The 22,583-nt window shown below is 37.7% G+C and overlaps 1 long non-coding RNA gene across 1 annotated transcript in view; it reads left to right on the plus strand.

Moving 5' to 3' along the window:
- The first annotated feature begins 20,513 nt into the window (after window positions 1-20,513).
- LOC134586064 (uncharacterized) overlaps window positions 20,514-22,583 on the plus strand; it is a 114,089-nt gene continuing 112,019 nt past the window's right edge. The window contains exon 1 of the long non-coding RNA XR_010086568.1: window positions 20,514-20,584. This is a non-coding gene — a long non-coding RNA (uncharacterized LOC134586064). The remainder of the gene's footprint in view (window positions 20,585-22,583) is intronic.

The following is a 22,583-nucleotide window of genomic DNA, read 5'->3' on the forward strand; positions in this document are numbered from 1 at the left end:
TCTACTAAGGGGTTTGGGAGAGGGAGGACCACTAAGGGGTTTGGGAGAGGGAGGACCACTAAGGGGGGGGGAGGTGGGAGTGAGAAGACCACCAAGGGGGAACTGCAGAGAGACAGGGGGCCAAGGGAGAGCACTAAGGGACAGAAGAGGAGAACATGGAGGGACAGAAGGGAAGGGAAAATCAATAATTGACCGGAGGGGAGAGCACTATGAATTTTAAAAATAAATAAATAAAGCGCTGCTCCCCTCTCAGTCCCTATCCTACCCCACAAACTATGTCTTTTACACTACACACATACACAATGCATCCCCCACATACACACACACACACAGAAACATACAATGCATTCCTACTCACACACAGACACACCCGAAACACACAATGCATCCCTTACGTTCACACAAACACTCATTCTCTTAGACACAGAAACTACATTACATACACAGAAACAAACTGTGCACCCCTTACACACACACACACAGAAACATACAATGCATTCCTTATACGCAAACACACACTGCATCCCCTATAAACACACTACATCCCTTACACAAATTGCACACATAAAACATCCCCAACTCATGGATGGGCCATGTAGGTGGATTTATGGGTGGGCATTGTAGGCATACTCACGGTCAAGCTCTGGGGGCCCAGACCTTGAGCTGTGTAAGGGGCCCTAAAAAATGGAGCTGCTTCCTGTTCGTTAATTGTTGTGAGCACTGTTAAAAACTCCAGAGAGCCTCTTCTACACCAGACCTGTGGAGCCAGACTGAGCCCATCATCAGCCTCTTGTCCTCATCTGGTGGTAAGTAGGCAATCCAATATATTATTAGTGGCACTAATTTCTAATTTACCTCACATTAAATGGATACTATAGTCACCAGAAGCACTACAGCATAATGTAGTGGTTCTGGTGTCTATAACCTGTGCCTGTAGGCTTTTTAATGTAAACACACTGTCTTTTCAGATAAAAGAAACTTTGTGAAGACTGGCGTTGTCCCATATGGCATAGCATATGGGCGGGGCATTGTGATGTCACATGGGGGGCGAGGGGGGGCGGCAAAAATTTTTTTTGCCTAGGGCGGCAAAAATCCTTGCACCGGCCCTGAATGCCGCTAACAAATTTTTTCCGTTGTCACAAACCACTTTGCCGATATCCAGTTGCTGCGGAGTCAGCCACTTTTCCACCTGTGCATTCAGGGCAGACAGGAGTGCTTGTCCGGTGTGACTCTCTGCTTTCAAGCAAGTCAAACCCAACACGGCGTGACACTGCCGTATCCGGGATGTGGAATAGTACCTGGGGAGCTGGGGGGGGGCGTTGATGTGGAGCAAGACGCAGCAGCAGAAGAGGACTCAGCCGAGGAGGTTATGGAAGAGGATGGAGTAGGAGGAGTAGAGGAGGTGGCAGCAGGCCTGCCTGCAAGTCGTGGCGGTGTCACCAACTCCTCTGCAGAGCCATGCATTCCATGCTTGGCAGCAGTCAGCAGGTTTACCCAATGCGCAGTGTAGGTGATATACCTGCCCTGACCATGCTTTGCAGACCAGGTATCAGTGGTCAGATGGACCTTTGCCCCAACACTGTATGCCAGACATGCCATTACTTCCTTTTGCACAATCGAGTACAGGTTGGGGTTTGCCTTTTGTGAAAAAAAATTTCGTCCGGGTACTTTCCACTGCGGTGTCCCAATAGCTACACATTTTTTGAACGCCTCAGACTCCACCAGCTTGTATGGTAAAAGCTGGTGGGCTAATAGTTCGGACAAGCCAGCTGTCAGACGCTGGGCAAGGGGGTGACTTTCTGACATTGGCTTCTTACGCTCAAACATGTCCTTGACAGACACATGACTGTGGGCAGATGAGCGGGAACTGCTCAAGGCGGGAGACGGAGTGGCGGATGGTTGAGAGGGGGCAAGGAGGACAGCAGTGGTTGACGTGGCTGAAGATGCTGGACCAGGAGGAGGATGGCAGCTTAGAGTTTGCGTGCTGCTTGTACTTATGTGTTGATCCCATAGGCGTTTGTGATGTGCGATCATGTGCCTACGCAAAGCAGTTGTACCTAGGTGGGTGTTGGATTTCCCACGACTCAGTTTCTTTTGGCACAGGTTGCAAATGGCATCACTGTTTTCAGAGGCAGACACACAAAAAAAATGCCACACTGCTGAGCTCTGCAATGACGGCATTCTTGTGGTGGACAGAGCATGCGTTGATTGGCGTGCTGTCGGGCTGACCCCGGGTGCCGATGCATGCTGTCTGACTGTGCCACTAGCTCCTTGCGACGACCTCCCCCTGCTTCCAAATCGTCTCCTCCTCCTCCTCTCTGTCTCCCCATCTGAACTTTCGTCCTGTTCTTCTTCTTGCCGAGCGGGCACCCACGTGCCATCCATGGACGCATCGTCATCATCAACCGCTTCACTTGTATCTGACTCGGCAAAGGAAGCAGCAGCGGGTACAACATCATCATCATCACACCATACATCCATGTGTGTAATGCTGCCTGCCTGAGACATATCCCCGTTATCTACATCCTCTGGCAATAATGGTTGCGCATCACTCATTTTTTCAAACGGATGTGTGAATAACTCCTCTGACATACCAAGTAAAGCAGCTGTGGTGCTAGTTTTGGTGGTGGCGGCAGGCGGGTGAGTGGTATCTTGAGAGGTGCCTGAAGCTAAGCTGGAGGAGGATGGTGCGTCAAGGTTCCGAGCGGAAGCTGGAAGCTGGGTGTCCTGTGTTAGCCAGTCAACTATGTCCTCAGAACTTTTCAAGTTCAGGGTACGTGGCCTCTGAAAACTGGGCATTATTCTAGGGCCAAAGGGAATCACAGCACCACGACCACGATGGCCCCTGCGGGGTGGCCTGCCTCTGCCTGTCATTTTTTTTTGGGATTAGTGGTACTATGCGTGCAAGCTACTGTGAGACCAGATATGAGTGGCAATGTGCACTGGCAGAGGTCTGCAGAGTACACGCTGTAGGCCTGACACACCCACTTTAAGACAACTAACTGCTATTCAATCTATAACAGTGAAAAAAGTTTTTGGGTTTTAAATGCACGCTATTCTGACACCAGATATGAGTGGCAATGTGCAATGGCAGAGGTCTGCAGAGTACACGCTGTAGGCCTGACACACCCGCTTGAAGACAACTAACTGCTATTCAATCTATAACAGTGAAAAAGGTTTTTGGGTTTTAAATGCACGCTATTGTGACACCAGATATGAGTGGCAATGTGCAATGGCAGAGGTCTGCAGAATACACGCTGTAGGCCTGACACACCCGCTTGAAGACAACTAAATGCTATTCAATCTATAACAGTGAAAAAAGTTTTTTGGTTTTAAATGCACGCTATTGTGACACCAGATATGAGTGGCAATGTACAATGGCAGAGGTCTGTAGAGTACACGCTGTAGGTCTGACACACCCGCTTGAAGACAACTAACTGCTATTCAATCTATAACAGTGAAAAAAGTTTTTTGGTTTTAAATGCACGCTATTGTGACACCAGATATGAGTGGCAATGTGCAATGGCAGAGGTCTGCAGAGTACACACTGTAGGCCTGACACACCCGCTTTGAGACAACTAACTGCTATTCAATCTATAACAGTGAAAAAAGTTTTTTGGTTTTAAATGCACGCTATTGTGACACCAGATATGAGTGGCAATGTGCAATGGCAGAGGTCTGCAGAGTACACGCTGTAGGCCTGACACACCCGCTTGAAGACAACTAACTGCTATTCAATCTATAACAGTGAAAAAAGTTTTTTAGTTTTAAATGCACGCTATTTTGACACCAGAAATGAGTGGCAATATGCAATGGCAGAGGTCTGCAGAGTACACGCTGTAGGCTGACACACCCGATAGAAGACAACTAACTGCTATTCAATCTATAACAGTGAAAACGTTTTTTGGTTTTAAATACACGCTATAGAGACACCAGATATGAGTGCAAAGTACACTTGCTGAGGTCGGCAGAGCACACGCTGAAGGTCTGACACCCGCTTTAAGGACAGTGACTGCTATTAGCTTACACTGAAAAACGTTTTTTCTTTGTAAAAGCACGCTATACAGACACCAGATATGAGTGGCAAATTACACTTGCTGAGGTTGGCAGAGCACACGCTGAAGGCCTGACACCCAGACGCTTGCAGACAACTAACTGCTATTAGCTTACAATGAAACACTTTTTTTGTTTTTAAAGGCACGCTATAGTCACACCAGATATGAGTGGTGGCACTGGGCAAATGGGCACAGTATCCACTGAGCCTGACACAGAAGCTGGCAGACAACTAACTGCTCTTCAATCTATTACAGTGAAAAAAGTTTTTTTATTTTTAAATGTCAAGCTTAAGCTATTGTGACACCAGATATGAGTGGTGGTACTGGGCAAATGGGCACAGTATCCACTGAGCCTGACACAGAAACTGGCAGACAACTAACTGCTCTTCAATCTATTACAGTGAAAAAAAAAATTTCTTTTTAAATGTCAAGTTTAAGCTTTTGTGACACCAGATATGAGTGGTGGCACTGGGCAAATGGGCACAGTATCCACTGAGCCTGACACAGAAGCTGGCAGACAACTAACTGCTCTTCAATCTATTACAGTGAAATTTTTTTTTCTTTTTAAATGTCAAGCTTAAGCTATTGTGACACCAGATATGAGTGGTGGCACTGGGCAAATGGGCACAGTATCCACTGAGCCTGACACAGAAGCTGGCAGACAACTAACTGCTCTTCAATCTATTACAGTGAAAACATTTTTTTTCTTTTTAAATGTCAAGCTTAAGCTATTGTGACACCAGATATGAGTGGTGGCACTGGGCAAATGGGCACAGTATCCACTGAGCCTGAGACAGAAGCTGGAAGACAACTAACTGCTCTTCAATCTATTACAGTGAAAAACATTTTTTTCTTTTTAAATGTCAAGCTTAAGCTATTGTGACACCAGATATGAGTGGTGTCAGTGGGCAAATGGGCACAGTATCCACTGAGCCTGACACAGAAGCTGGCAGACAACTAATTGCTCTTCAATCTATTACAGTGAAAAAAGTTTTTTGGTTTTAAATGCACGCTATAGAGACACCAGATATGAGTGGCAAAGTAGACTTGCTGAGGTTGGCAAAGCACACGCTGAAGGCCTGACACCCGCTTTAAGGACACTGACTGCTATTAGCTTACACTGAAAAACTTTTTTTCTTTGTAAAAGCACGCTATACAGACACCAGATATGAGTGGCAAATTACACTTGCTGAGTTTGGCAGAGCACACGCTGAAGGCCTGACACCCGCTTGAAGGACACTGACTGCTATTAGCTTACACTGAAAAACTTTTTTTCTTTGTAAAGGAACGCTATACAGACACCAGATATGAGTGGCAAATTACACTTGCTGAGTTTGGCAGAGCACACGCTGAAGGCCTGACACCCGCTTTAAGGACACTGACTGCTATTAGCTTACACTGAAAAACTTTTTTTTCTTTGTAAAAGCACGCTATACAGAAACCAGATATGAGTGGCAAATTACACTTGCTGAGGTTGGCAGAGCACACGCTGAAGGCCTGACACCCAGACGCTTGCAGAAAACTAACTGCTATTAGCTTACAGTGAAACATTTTTTTTGTTTTTAAAGGCATGCTATAGTCACACCAGATATGAGTGGTGGCACTGGGCAAATGGGCACAGTATCCACTGAGCCTGACACAGAAGCTGGCAGACAACTAACTGCTCTTCAATCTATTACAGTGAAAAAAGTTTTTTTCTTTTTAAATGTCAAGCTTAAGCTATTGTGACACCAGATATGAGTGGTGGCAGTGGGCAAATGGGCACAGTATCCACTGAGCCTGACACAGAAGCTGGCAGACAACTAACTGCTCTTCAATCTATTACAGTGAAAGAATGTTTTTTCTTTTTAAATGTCAAGCTTAAGCTATTGTGACACCAGATATGAGTGGTGGCACTGGGCAAATGGGCACAGTATCCACTGAGCCTGACACAGAAGCTGGCAGACAACTAACTGCTCTTCAATCTATTACAGTGAAATTTTTTTTTCTTTTTAAATGTCAAGCTTAAGCTATTGTGACACCAGATATGAGTGGTGGCACGGGGCAAATGGGCACAGTATCCACTGAGCCTGACACAGAAGCTGGCAGACAACTAACTGCTCTTCAATCTATTACAGTGAAAAAAATGTTTTATTTTTAAATGTCAAGCTTAAGCTATTGTGACACCAGATATGAGTGGTGGCACTGTGCAAATGGGCATAGTATCCACTGAGCCTGACACAGAAGCTGGCAGACAACTAACTGCTCTTCAATCTATTACAGTGAAAAACATTTTTTTCTTTTTAAATGTCAAGCTTAAGCTATTGTGACACCAGATATGAGTGGTGGCAGTGGACAAATGCGCACAGTATCCACTGAGCCTGACACAGATGCTGGCAGACAACTAACTGCTCTTCAATCTATTACAGTGAAAGAATGTTTTTTCTTTTGAAATATCAAGCATAAGCTATTGTGACACCAGATAGGAGTGGTGGCACTGGGCAAATGGGCACAGTATCCACTGAGCCTGACACAGAAGTTGGCAGACAACTAACTGCTCTTCAATCTATTACAGTGAAAAAAGTTTTTGGGTTTTAAATGCACGCTATAGAGACACCAGATATGAGTGGCAAAGTAGACTTGCTGAGGTTGGCAAAGCACACGCTGAAGGCCTGACACCTGCCTTAAGGACACTGACTGCTATTAGCTTACACTGAAAAACTTTTTTTCTTTGTAAAAGCACGCTATACAGACACCAGATATGAGTGGCAAATTACACTTACTGAGTTTGGCAGAGCACACGCTGAAGGCCTGACACCCAGACGCTTGCAGACAACTAACTGCATTTAGCTTACAGTGAAACACTTTTTTTTGTTTTTAAAGGCACGCTATAGTCACACCAGATATGAGTGGTGGCACTGGGCAATTGGGCACAGTATCCACTGAGCCTGATACAGAAGCTACAAGACAACTAACTGCTCTTCAATCTATTACAGTGAAATAATGTTTTTTCTTTTTAAATGTCAAGCTTAAGCTATTGTGACACCAGATATGAGTGGTGGCACTGGGCAAATGGGCACAGTATCCACTGAGCCTGACACAGAAGCTAGAAGACAACTAACTGCTCTTCAATCTATTACAGTGAAAAAATGTTTTTTTCTTTTTAAATGTCAAGCTTAAGCTATTGTGACACCAGATATGAGTGGTGGCACTGGGCAAATGGGCACAGTATCCACTGAGCCTGAGACAGAAGCTGGAAGACAACTAACTGCTCTTCAATCTATTACAGTGAAAAACATTTTTTTCTTTTTAAATGTCAAGCTTAAGCTATTGTGACACCAGATATGAGTGGTGTCAGTGGGCAAATGGGCACAGTATCCACTGAGCCTGACACAGAAGCTGGCAGACAACTAATTGCTCTTCAATCTATTACAGTGAAAAAAGTTTTTTGGTTTTAAATGCACGCTATAGAGACACCAGATATGAGTGGCAAAGTAGACTTGCTGAGGTTGGCAAAGCACACGCTGAAGGCCTGACACCCGCTTTAAGGACACTGACTGCTATTAGCTTACACTGAAAAACTTTTTTTCTTTGTAAAGGAACGCTATACAGACACCAGATATGAGTGGCAAATTACACTTGCTGAGTTTGGCAGAGCACACGCTGAAGGCCTGACACCCGCTTTAAGGACACTGACTGCTATTAGCTTACACTGAAAAACTTTTTTTTCTTTGTAAAAGCACGCTATACAGAAACCAGATATGAGTGGCAAATTACACTTGCTGAGGTTGGCAGAGCACACGCTGAAGGCCTGACACCCAGACGCTTGCAGAAAACTAACTGCTATTAGCTTACAGTGAAACATTTTTTTTGTTTTTAAAGGCATGCTATAGTCACACCAGATATGAGTGGTGGCACTGGGCAAATGGGCACAGTATCCACTGAGCCTGACACAGAAGCTGGCAGACAACTAACTGCTCTTCAATCTATTACAGTGAAAAAAGTTTTTTTCTTTTTAAATGTCAAGCTTAAGCTATTGTGACACCAGATATGAGTGGTGGCAGTGGGCAAATGGGCACAGTATCCACTGAGCCTGACACAGAAGCTGGCAGACAACTAACTGCTCTTCAATCTATTACAGTGAAAGAATGTTTTTTCTTTTTAAATGTCAAGCTTAACCCCTTAAGGACACATGACATGTGTGACATGTCATGATTCCCTTTTATTCCAGAAGTTTGGTCCTTAAGGGGTTAAGCTATTGTGACACCAGATATGAGTGGTGGCACTGGGCAAATGGGCACAGTATCCACTGAGCCTGACACAGAAGCTGGCAGACAACTAACTGCTCTTCAATCTATTACAGTGAAATTTTTTTTTCTTTTTAAATGTCAAGCTTAAGCTATTGTGACACCAGATATGAGTGGTGGCACGGGGCAAATGGGCACAGTATCCACTGAGCCTGACACAGAAGCTGGCAGACAACTAACTGCTCTTCAATCTATTACAGTGAAAAAAATGTTTTATTTTTAAATGTCAAGCTTAAGCTATTGTGACACCAGATATGAGTGGTGGCACTGTGCAAATGGGCATAGTATCCACTGAGCCTGACACAGAAGCTGGCAGACAACTAACTGCTCTTCAATCTATTACAGTGAAAAACATTTTTTTCTTTTTAAATGTCAAGCTTAAGCTATTGTGACACCAGATATGAGTGGTGGCAGTGGACAAATGCGCACAGTATCCACTGAGCCTGACACAGATGCTGGCAGACAACTAACTGCTCTTCAATCTATTACAGTGAAAGAATGTTTTTTCTTTTGAAATATCAAGCATAAGCTATTGTGACACCAGATAGGAGTGGTGGCACTGGGCAAATGGGCACAGTATCCACTGAGCCTGACACAGAAGCTGGCAGACAACTAACTGCTCTTCAATCTATTACAGTGAAAAAAGTTTTTGGGTTTTAAATGCACGCTATAGAGACACCAGATATGAGTGGCAAAGTAGACTTGCTGAGGTTGGCAAAGCACACGCTGAAGGCCTGACACCCAGACGCTTGCAGACAACTAACTGCATTTAGCTTACAGTGAAACACTTTTTTTTGTTTTTAAAGGCACGCTATAGTCACACCAGATATGAGTGGTGGCACTGGGCAATTGGGCACAGTATCCACTGAGCCTGATACAGAAGCTACAAGACAACTAACTGCTCTTCAATCTATTACAGTGAAATAATGTTTTTTCTTTTTAAATGTCAAGCTTAAGCTATTGTGACACCAGATATGAGTGGTGGCACTGGGCAAATGGGCACAGTATCCACTGAGCCTGACACAGAAGCTAGAAGACAACTAACTGCTCTTCAATCTATTACAGTGAAAAAATGTTTTTTTCTTTTTAAATGTCAAGCTTAAGCTATTGTGACACCAGATATGAGTGGTGGCACTGGGCAAATGGTCACAGTATCCACTGAGCCTGACACAGAAGCTGGCAGAAAACTAACTGCTCTTCAATCTATTACAGTGAAAAAAGTTTTTTGGTTTTAAATGCACGCTATAGAGACACCAGATATGAGTGGCAAAGTACACTTGCTGAGGTTGGCAAAGCACACGCTGAAGGCCTGACACCCGCTTTAAGGACACTGACTGCTATTAGCTTACACTGAAAACTTTTTTTCTTTGTAAAAGCACGCTATACAGACACCAGATATGAGTGGCAAATTACACTTGCTGAGGTTGGCAGAGCACACGCTGAAGGCCTGACCCCTGCTTTAAGGACACTGACTGCTATTAGCTTACACTGAAAAACTTTTTTTCTTTGTAAAAGCACGCTATACAGACACAAGATATGAGTGGCAAATTACACTTGCTGAGGTTGGCAGAGCACACGCTGAAGGCCTGACACCCAGACGCTTGCAGACAACTAACTGCTATTAGCTTACAGTGAAACACTTTTTTTGTTTTTAAAGGCACGCTATAGTCACACCAGATATGATTGGTGGCACTGGGCAATTGGGCACAGTATCCACTGAGCCTGACACAGAAGCTAGAAGACAACTAACTGCTCTTCAATCTATTACAGTGAAATAATGTTTTTTCTTTTTAAATGTCAAGCTTAAGCTATTGTGACACCAGATAGGAGTGGTGGCACTGGGCAAATGGGCACAGTATCCACTGAGCCTGACACAGAAGCTGGCAGACAATTAACTGCTCTTCAATCTATTACAGTGAAAAAATTTTTTTCTTTTTAAATGTCAAGCTTAAGCTATTGTGACACCAGATATGAGTGGTGGCACTGGGCAAATGGGCACAGTATCCACTGAGCCTGCCCCAGAAGCTGGCAGACAACTAACTGCTCTTCAATCTATTACAGTGAAAACATTTTTTTTCTTTTTAAATGTCAAGCTTAAGCTATTGTGACGCCAGATATGAGTGGTGGCACTGGGCAAATGGGCACAGTATCCACTGAGCCTGATACAGAAGCTGGCAGACAACTAACTGCTCTTCAATCTATTACAGCGAAAACATTTTTTTTCTTTTTAAATGTCAAGCTTAAGCTATTGTGACACCAGATATGAGTGGTGGCAGTGGGCAAATGGGCACAGTATCCACTGAGCCTGACACAGAAGCTGGCAGACAACTAACTGCTCTTCAATCTATTACAGTGAAAAAAGTTTTTTGGTTTTAAATGCACGCTATAGAGACACCAGATATGAGTGGCAAAGTACACTTGCTGAGGTTGGCAAAGCACACGCTGAAGGCCTGACACCCGCTTTAAGGACACTGACTGCTATTAGCTTACACTGAAAAACTTTTTTCTTTGTAAAAGCACGCTATACAGACACCAGATATGAGTGGCAAATTACACTTGCTGAGTTTGGCAGAGCACACGCTGAAGGCCTGACACCCGCTTGAAGGACACTGACTGCTATTAGCTTACACTGAAAAACTTTTTTCTTTGTAAAAGCACGCTATACAGACACAAGATATGAGTGGCAAATTACACTTGCTGAGGTTGGCAGAGCACACGCTGAAGGCCTGACACCCAGACGCTTGCAGACAACTAACTGCTATTAACTTACATTGAAACACTTTTTTTGTTTTTAAAGGCACGCTATAGTCACACCAGATATGAGTGGTGGCACTGGGCAATTGGGCACAGTATCCACTGAGCCTGACACAGAAGCTAGAAGACAACTAACTGCTCTTCAATCTATTACAGTGAAATAATGTTTTTCTTTTTAAATGTCAATCTTAAGCTATTGTGACACCAGATATGAGTGGTGGCACTGGGCAAATGGGCACAGTATCCACTGAGCCTGACACAGAAGCTGGCAGACAACTAACTGCTCTTCAATCTATTACAGTGAAAAAAGTTTTTTGGTTTTAAATGCACGCTATAGAGACACCAGATATGAGTGGCAAAGTACACTTGCTGAGGTTGGCAAAGCACTCGCTGAAGGCCTGACACCCGCTTTAAGGACACTGACTGCTATTAGCTTACACTGAAAAACTTTTTTTCTTTGTAAAAGCACGCTATACAGACACCAGATATGAGTGGCAAATTACACTTGCTGAGTTTGGCAGAGCACACGCTGAAGGCCTGACACCCGCTTGAAGGACACTGACTGCTATTAGCTTACACTGAAAAACTTTTTTTCTTTGTAAAAGCACGCTATACAGACACCAGATATGAGTGGCAAATTACACTTGCTGAGGTTGGCAGAGCACACGCTGAAGGCCTGACCCCTGCTTTAAGGACACTGACTGCTATTAGCTTACACTGAAAAACTTTTTTTCTTTGTAAAAGCACGCTATACAGACACAAGATATGAGTGGAAAATTACACTTGCTGAGGTTGGCAGAGCACACGCTGAAGGCCTGACACCCAGACGCTTGCAGACAACTAACTGCTATTAACTTACAGTGAAACACTTTTTTTTTGTTTTTAAAGGCACGCTATAGTCACACCAGATATGAGTGGTGGCACTGGGCAATTGGGCACAGTATCCACTGAGCCTGACACAGAAGCTAGAAGACAACTAACTGCTCTTCAATCTATTACAGTGAAATAATGTTTTTTTCTTTTTAAATGTCAAGCTTAAGCTATTGTGACACCAGATATGAGTGGTGGCACTGGGCAAATGGGCACAGTCTCCACTGAGCCTGATACAGAAGCTAGAAGACAACTAACTGCTCTTCAATCTATTACAGTGAAATAATGTTTTTTCTTTTTAAATGTCAAGCTTAAGCTATTTTGACACCAGATATGAGTGGCGGCACTGGGCAAATGGGCACAGTATCCACTGAGCCTGACACAGAAGCTGGCAGAAAATTAACTGCTCTTCAATCTATTACAGTGAAAACACTTTTTTTCTTTTTAAATGTCAAGCTTAAGCTATTGTGACACCAGATATGAGTGGTGGCACTGGGCAAATGGGCACAGTATCCACTGAGCCTGACACAGAAGCTGGCAGACAACTAACTGCTCTTCAATCTATTACAGTGAAAAAAAAAAAATATTTTTAAATGTCAAGCTTAAGCTATTGTGACACCAGATATGAGTGGTGGCACTGGGCAAATGGGCACAGTATGCACTGTGAGCCTGACACAGAAGCTGGCAGGCAGGCAACTGCAATTACAGAAAAACACAGAAAAAAAAAGCAGACTGATGTTCTAGCCCTAAAAAGGGCTTTTTGGGGTGTTGTTCTTAGAGCAGAGATCAGATGAGTCCTTCAGGACTGTAGTGGACACTGAATACCCTAGCCTAGCTATCAATTTTCCTATCAAATGAACAGCAGCTACACTTTCCCTCCTCTCACTAAGCTTGCAGCTTCAGAATGAATCTAAAATGGATGCTGGGAGGGAGGTGGGAGGGTGTGGAAGGGAGGGTCTGCTGCTAATTTGCTGGAATGTGTCTGCTGACCGTGAGGCACAGGGTCAAAGTTTGCTCAATGATGACGAATAGGGGGCGGATCGAACCACCCATGTGTTCGCCCGCGGCGAACGCGAACACGCTATGTTCGCCGGGAACTATTCGCCAGCGAACAGTTCGGTACATCACTAATTACATTATATTACAGTATACACTGACACCATTAATGTAGCGGAGCCTTAGTCCTGGCAGGGACTTTCTCTCCGCTGGATCACCCAAGAGTAAAATCAGGAACAAGAAAATACCAAGTAGATATCCCACCCACCTCTTCTCCAGCAACTGGACAACACACAGTTTTGGGAGTACAACTGGTTTTATTGCTGCCACACAGCTTTTATACATTGCCCAGCACATGGGGTTTCTTAGTCACAGGGCTTTTCTGCCCAAGATCCTCTGTGCCTGAGAGATAATTGCGTGAGAAAAAGCTATAACTCAATTATCTCTCAGGTACAGAAAAATCTACAATATTTAAACCATCCAAAAATATATTTGAATAACTTTAGAACCCCACGAAAGTCACATCACTGAATAGCTTGGATCTGCGTGCACACTCAGATCCCTTTGGTGGTTCGGGAACGCCATTCGAATGAAGTTTTGACCGGTCGGCCATGAAGTGATGCCCCAAAACAGTTCCAGAGAAAACAAGGCAACGACCAGTCATTTTTCGGGGATTCTCACACAAACACTGATGAATCTATCCCTTGGCTGTTAGTATACGAATCCCCCCTGTTCTGTAGTTTATGCCTCCCGAACCCCGTTCTCTTGTTTGGGAAGTTGCATGGGCAGCGATACCAGTTTCTCAGGCGTTCGTGGGGACTTGTATCCGAAATTAGTTTCACGCTGTCAACCACCATGTAGCGCTGCACTCGTTCGGGAGACTACATGGCAGCCAATTGTTTTAACACATGTGTTCGGTTATAAGAACGGCGGCCACACAGGGAAACACTCAAACTAATAACCAATTTGTGGTTAACAGTCAGCACAGTATATACAATATATTACATTATATCACAGTATACACTGATATCGTTCAATATATTACATTTTATTACAGCATATACAATATATTACATTATATCACAGTATACACTGATATCGATCAATATATTACATTTTATTACAGTATCTACAATATATTACATTATATCACAGTATACACTGATATCGATCAATATATTACATTATATCACAGTATATACAATATATTACATTATATCACAGTATACACTGATATTGATCAATATATTACATTATATCACAGTATACACTGATATCGATCAATATATTACATTTTATCACAGTATATACAATATATTACATTATATCACAGTATACACTGATATCGAACAATATATTACATTATATCACAGTATATACAATATATTTCATTATATCACAGTATACACTGATATCGATCAATATATTACATTATATCACAGTATACACTGCTATCGATCAATATATTAAATTATATCACAGTATACACTGATATCGATCAATATATTACATTTTATCACAGTATCTACAATATATTACATTATATCACAGTATACACTGATATCGATCAATATATTACATTATATCACAGAATACACTGATATCGATCAATATATTACACTATATCACAGTATACACTGATATCGATCAATATATTACATTTTATTACAGCATATACAATATATTACATTATATCACAGTATACACTGATATCGATCAATATATTACATTTTATTACAGTATCTACAATATATTACATTATATAACAGTATACACTGATATCGATCAATATATTACATTATATCACAGTATATACAATATCACATTATATCACAGTATACACTGATATCGATCAATATATTACATTTTATCACAGTATACACTGAAATCGATCAATATATTACATTATATCACAGTATACACTGATATCGATCAATATATTACATTTTATCACAGTATATACAATATATTACATTATATCACAGTATACACTGATATCGAACAATATATTACATTATATCACAGTATATACAATATATTACATTATATCACAGTATACACTGATATCGATCAATATATTACATTATATCACAGTATACACTGATATCGATCAATATATTACATTTTATCACAGTATCTACAAAATATTACATTATATCACAGTATACACTGATATCGATCAATATATTACATTATATCACAGAATACACTGATATCGATCAATATATTACACTATATCACAGTATACACTGATATCGATCAATATATTACTTTTTATCACAGTATATACAATATTTTACATTAGATCACAGTATACACTGATATCGTTTAATATATTACATTTTATCACAGTATATACAATATTTTACATTAGATCACAGCATATACAATATATTACATTATATCACAGTATACACTGATATCGATCAATATATTACATTATATCACAGTATACACTGATATCGATCAATATATTACATTTTATTACAGTATACACTGATATCGATCAATATATTACATTATATCACAGTATACACTGATATCGATCAATATATTACATTATATCACAGTATACACTGATATCGATCAATATATTACATTATATCACAGTATATACAATATATTACATTATATCACAGTATACACTGATATCGTTCAATATATTACATTATATCACAGTATACACTGATATCGATCAATATATTACATTAAATCACAGTATCCACTGATATCGATCAATATATTACATTATATCACAGTATATACAATATATTACATTATATCACATTATACACTGATATCGATCAATATATTACATTAAATCACAGTATACACTGATATCGATCAATATATTACATTATATCACAGTATACACTGATATCGATCAATATATTACATTATATCACAGTATATTCAATATTTTACATTGTATCACAGTATACACTGATATCGATCAATATATTACATTATATCAATATATTACATTAAATCACAGTATACACTGAAATCGATCAATATATTACATTATATCATAGTATACACAGATATCGATCAATATATTACATTATATCACAGTATATTCAATATTTTACATTGTATCACAGTATACACTGATATCGATCAATATATTACATTATATCACAGTATACACTGATATCGATCAATATATTACATTATATCACAGTATACACTGATATCGTTCAATATATTACATTATATCACAGTATACACTGATATCGACCAATATATTACATTATATCACAGTATACACTGATATCGTTCAATATATTACATTATATCACAGTATACACTGATATCGATCAATATATTACATTATATCACAGTATACACTGATATCGTTCAATATATTACATTATATCACAGTATACACTGATATCGATCAATATATTACATTATATCACAGTATACACTGATATCGATCAATATATTACATTATATCACAGTATACACTGATATCGATCAATATATTACATTATATCACAGTATAAACTGATATCGTTCAATATATTACATTATATCACAGTATACACTGATATCGATCAATATATTACATTATATCACAGTATACACTGATATCGTTCAATATATTACATTATATCACAGTATACACTGATATCGATCAATATATTACATTATATCACAGTATACACTGATATCGATCAATATATTACATTATATCACAGTATATACAATATATTACATTATATCACAGTATACACTGATATAGATCAATATATTAAATTTTATTACAGTATATACAATATATTACATTATATCACAGTATATACAATATATTACATTATATCACAGTATACACTGATATCGATCAATATATTACATTATATCACAGTATACACTGATATCGATCAATATATTACATTATATCACAGTATACACTGATATCGATCAATATATTACATTATATCACAGTATACACTGATATCGATCAATATATTACATTATATCACAGTATACACTGATATCGTTCAATATATTACATTATATCACAGTATACACTGATATCGATCAATATATTACATTTTATTACAGCATATACAATATATTACATTATATCACAGTATACACTGATATCGATCAATATATTACATTTTATCACAGTATACACTGATATCGAACAATATATTCCATTTTATCACAGTATACACTGATATCGATCAATATATTACATTATATCACAGTATACACTGATATCGATCAATATATTACATTATATCACAGTATACACTGATATCGATCAATATATTACATTATATCACAGTATACACTGATATCGATCAATATATTACATTATATCACAGTATACACTGATATCGATCAATATATTACATTATATCGATCAAAATATTACATTTTATTACAGTATATACAATATATTACATTATATCACAGTATACACTGATATCGATCAATATATTACATTATATCACAGTATACACTGATATCGTTCAATATATTACATTATATCACAGTATACACAATATATTACATTATATCACAGTATACACTGATATCGATCAATATATTACATTATATCACAGTATATACAATATATTACATTATATCACAGTATACACTGATATCGATCAATATATTACATTATATCACAGTATACACTGATATCGATCAATATATTACATTAAATCACAGTATACACTGATATCGATCAATATATTACATTATATCTCAGTATACACTGATATCGATCAATATATTACATTTTATTACAGTATATACAATATATTACATTATATCACAGTATACACTGATATCGATCAATATATTACATTATATCTCAGTATACACTGATATCGATCAATATATTACATTATATCACAGTATACACTGATATCGATCAATATATTACATTATATCACAGTATACACTGATATCGATCAATATATTACATTATTTCTCAGTATACACTGATATCGATCAATATATTACATTTTATTACAGTATATACAATATATTACATTATATCACAGTATACACTGATATCGATCAATATATTACATTATATCACAGTATACACTGATATCGATCAATATATTACATTAAATCACAGTATACACTGATATCGATCAATATATTACATTATATCTCAGTATACACTGATATCGATCAATATATTACATTTTATTACAGTATATACAATATATTACATTATATCACAGTATACACTGATATCGATCAATATATTACATTATATCTCAGTATACACTGATATCGATCAATATATTACATTATATCACAGTATACACTGATATCGATCAATATATTACATTTTATTACAGTATATACAATATATTACATTATATCACAGTATACACTGATATCGATCAATATATTACATTATATCACAGTATACACTGATATCGATCAATATATTACATTTTATTACAGTATATACAATATATTACATTATATCACAGTATACACTGATATCGATCAATATATTACATTTTATTACAGTATATACAATATATTACATTATATCACAGTATACACTGATATCGATCAATATATTACATTAAATCACAGTATACACTGATATCGATCAATATATTACATATCTCAGTATACACTGATATAGATCAATATATTACATTTTATTACAGTATATACAATATATTACATTATATCACAGTATACACTGATATCGATCAATATATTACATTTTATTACAGCATATACAATATATTACATCATATCACAGTATACACTGACATTGATCAATATATTACATTTTATTACAGTATATACAATATATTACATTATATCACAGTATACACTGATATCGATCAATATTCTACATTATATCACAGTATACACTGATATCGTTCAATATATTACATTATATCACAGTATACACAATATATTACATTATATCACAGTATACACTGATATCGATCAATATATTACATTATATCACAGTATACACTGATATCGATCAATATATTACATTTTATTACAGTATCTACAATATATTACATTGTATCACAGTATACACTGATATCGATCAATATATTACATTATATCACAGTATATACAATATATTACATTATATCACAGTATACACTGATATTGATCAATATATTACATTATATCACAGTATACACTGATATCGATCAATATATTACATTATATCACAGTATACACTGATATCGATCAATATATTACACTATATCACAGTATACACTGATATCGTTCAATATATTACATTATATCACAGTATACACAATATATTACATTATATCACAGTATACACTGATATCGATCAATATATTACATTATATCACAGTATACACCGATATCGATCAATATATTACATTTTATTACAGTATCTACAATATATTACATTGTATCACAGTATACACTGATATCGATCAATATATTACATTATATCACAGTATATACAATATATTACATTATATCACAGTATACACTGATATTGATCAATATATTACATTATATCACAGTATACACTGATATTGATCAATATATTACATTAAATCACAGTATACACTGATATCGATCAATATATTACATTATATCACAGTACACACTGATATCGATCAATATATTACATTGTATCACAGTATACACTGATATCGATCAATATATTACCTTTTATTACAGCATATACAATATATTACATTATATCACAGTATACACTGATATCGTTCAATATATTACATTATATCACAGTATATACAATATATTACATTATATCACAGTATACACTATCGTTCAATATTTTACATTTTATTACAGTATACACTGATATCGATCAATATATTACATTATATCACAGTATATACAATATATTACATTATATCACAGTATACACTATCGTTCAATATTTTACATTTTATTACAGTATACACTGATATCGATCAATATATTACATTATATCACAGTATATACAATATATTACATTATATCACAGTATACACTGATATCGATCAATATATTACATTATATCACAGTATATACAATATATTACATTATATCACAGTATACACTGATATTGATCAATATATTACATTATATCACAGTATACATTGATATCGATCAATATATTACATTATATCACAGTATATACAATATATTACATTATATCACAGTATACACTGATATAGATCAATATATTACATTATATTACAGTATATACAATATATTACGTTATGTCACAGTATACACTGATATAGATCAATATATTACATTATATCACAGTATACACTGATATCGTTCAATATATTACATTATATCACAGTATATACAATATATTACATTATATCACATTTACACTGAGTGTATAATACTTTAACATTATATGCATTGTGACATTGTACACATCGCGCACTCTGGTCTATAGGGCTGAAAGCTATTAGGTCAAGTGTCCTGTCCCTATGACCTCCAGTTGTGTGTGAGATTGGGTGCGGATATGCTGAGTGGACAAGCAAGCTAAGGTCCTGACCTCTGGCATTGTCCGTCTGAAGCTTCTAGTCCCACATCAGAGCAATGCGGATCAGAGGTGCCAGGCAGCAAGGACGGGAATCCAATGTGCGGGTCCAATTGGTGAGTAAACAGTGTCATTGAGTATTATAGCAAGCAGCTGGGATCAGGTTATAATCTCTGCGGGATAAGACGTGAAGGAGTGAGTTACTGAGACCTAGAGCACACAGGATCACACAGGAAGTGGGCTACAGAGAAAGATTATTATATGTCTGTCTTATTACACTATGCAATGCCTAGTCAGGCTGGATATTGTAAAGCGGGGAGTATACTGTGATATCAGGCATTATAGGGGGCTTAATGTACATATTACAGAATATAATGCCTGGTTCTGATTGGATATTGTAAAGCGGGGAGTACACTGTAATATCAGGCATTATAGGAGGTTTAATGAACAGATTACTGTGTATAATGCCTGGTCATGATTGGATATTGTAAAGCGGGGAGTATACTGTAATATCAGGCATTATAGGGGGCTTAATGCACATATTACAGAATATAATGCCTGGTTCTGATTGGATATTGTAAAGCGGGGAGTACACTGTAATATCAGGCATTATAGGAGGTTTAATGAACAGATTACTGTGTATAATGCCTGGTCATGATTGGATATTGTAAAGCGGGGAGTATACTGTAATATCAGGCATTATAGGAGGTTTAATGAACATATTACTGTGTATAGCGCCTGGTCCTGATTGGATATTGTAAAGCAGAGAGTATGCTGTGATATCAGACATTATAGGGGGCTTAATGCACATATTACTGTGTATAACGCCTGGTCCTGGTTGGAGATTGTAAAGCGGAGAGTATACTGTAATATCAGGCATTATAGGGGGCTTAATGCACATATTACAGAATGCAATGTCTGGTTCTGATTGAATATTGTAAAGCGGGGAGTATACTGTAATATCAGGCATTATAGGGGGCTCAATGCACATATTAATTTGTATAACGCCTGGTCCAGGTTGGATATTGTAAAGCGGAGAGCATACTGCAATATAAGGCATTATAGGGTGCTTAATGCACATATTACAGTCTAACGCCTGGTTCTGATTGGATATTGCAAAGCGGAGAGTATACTGTAATACCAGGCATTATAGAGGGTTCAATGAACATATTATGGGATGTTTTGCCTGGTTCTGATTGGATATTGTAAAGTAGGGAGTATACTGTGGTATCAGGCATTATAGGGGTTTTAATGAACACATTACAGTATGTAACACCAGATCTTGTTATATTGGATATTGTAAAGCAGAGAGTATACTGTAATATCAGGCATTATAGGGGGCTTAATGCACATATTACAGAATGTAACGCCTGGTTCTGATTGGATATTGTAAAGCGGAGAGTATACTGTAATATCAGGCATTATAGGGGGCTTAATGCACATATTACAGAATGTAACGCCTGGTTCTGATTGGATATTGTAAAGCGGAGAGTATATTGTAATATCAGGCATTATAGGGGGTTTAATGCACATATTACAGAATGTAACGCCTGGTTCTGATTGGATATTGTAAAGCAGGGAGTATACTGTAATATCAGGCATTATAGGGGGGCTTAATGCCCACATAACAGAATGTAATGCCTGGTTCTGATTGGATATTGTAAAACAAGGAGTATACTGTAATATCAGGCATAATAGGAGGTGTATTGAATATATTATGGTGCGCTTTGCCTGGTTCTGATTGGATGTTGTAAAGTGAGGAGTAAATTGTAAGTTCAGGCATTATCGATTTTTTTAAAAATTTTCTATTCATACATTTTTATTGGATTTTTTTACATTAAAAAAAGTATACAATGATCACTTCATGTACAATAAGTAATACAAAATAGTATGTGTACAAATCTGCTAAAGAAATAACAAAACAGTGGTTTGAAAGTTTTGCGTAGATGACAAAAATGATCCTGATGATGTGACATGATTTTCCCTGGTGGGGAATACACCACCTACGCTTTAAGATTGAGCAAAGCCATATTTTGCTCCTAGTTAGTGAATACATCTCCTGATATTTTTGTGTTTATTCACACAGTGTGCACTGTGTATTTCTTGTTTTTACAT

The sequence above is a fragment of the Pelobates fuscus genome, chromosome 2 (assembly GCF_036172605.1).
Source record: "Pelobates fuscus isolate aPelFus1 chromosome 2, aPelFus1.pri, whole genome shotgun sequence".
NCBI lineage: Eukaryota > Metazoa > Chordata > Amphibia > Anura > Pelobatidae > Pelobates > Pelobates fuscus.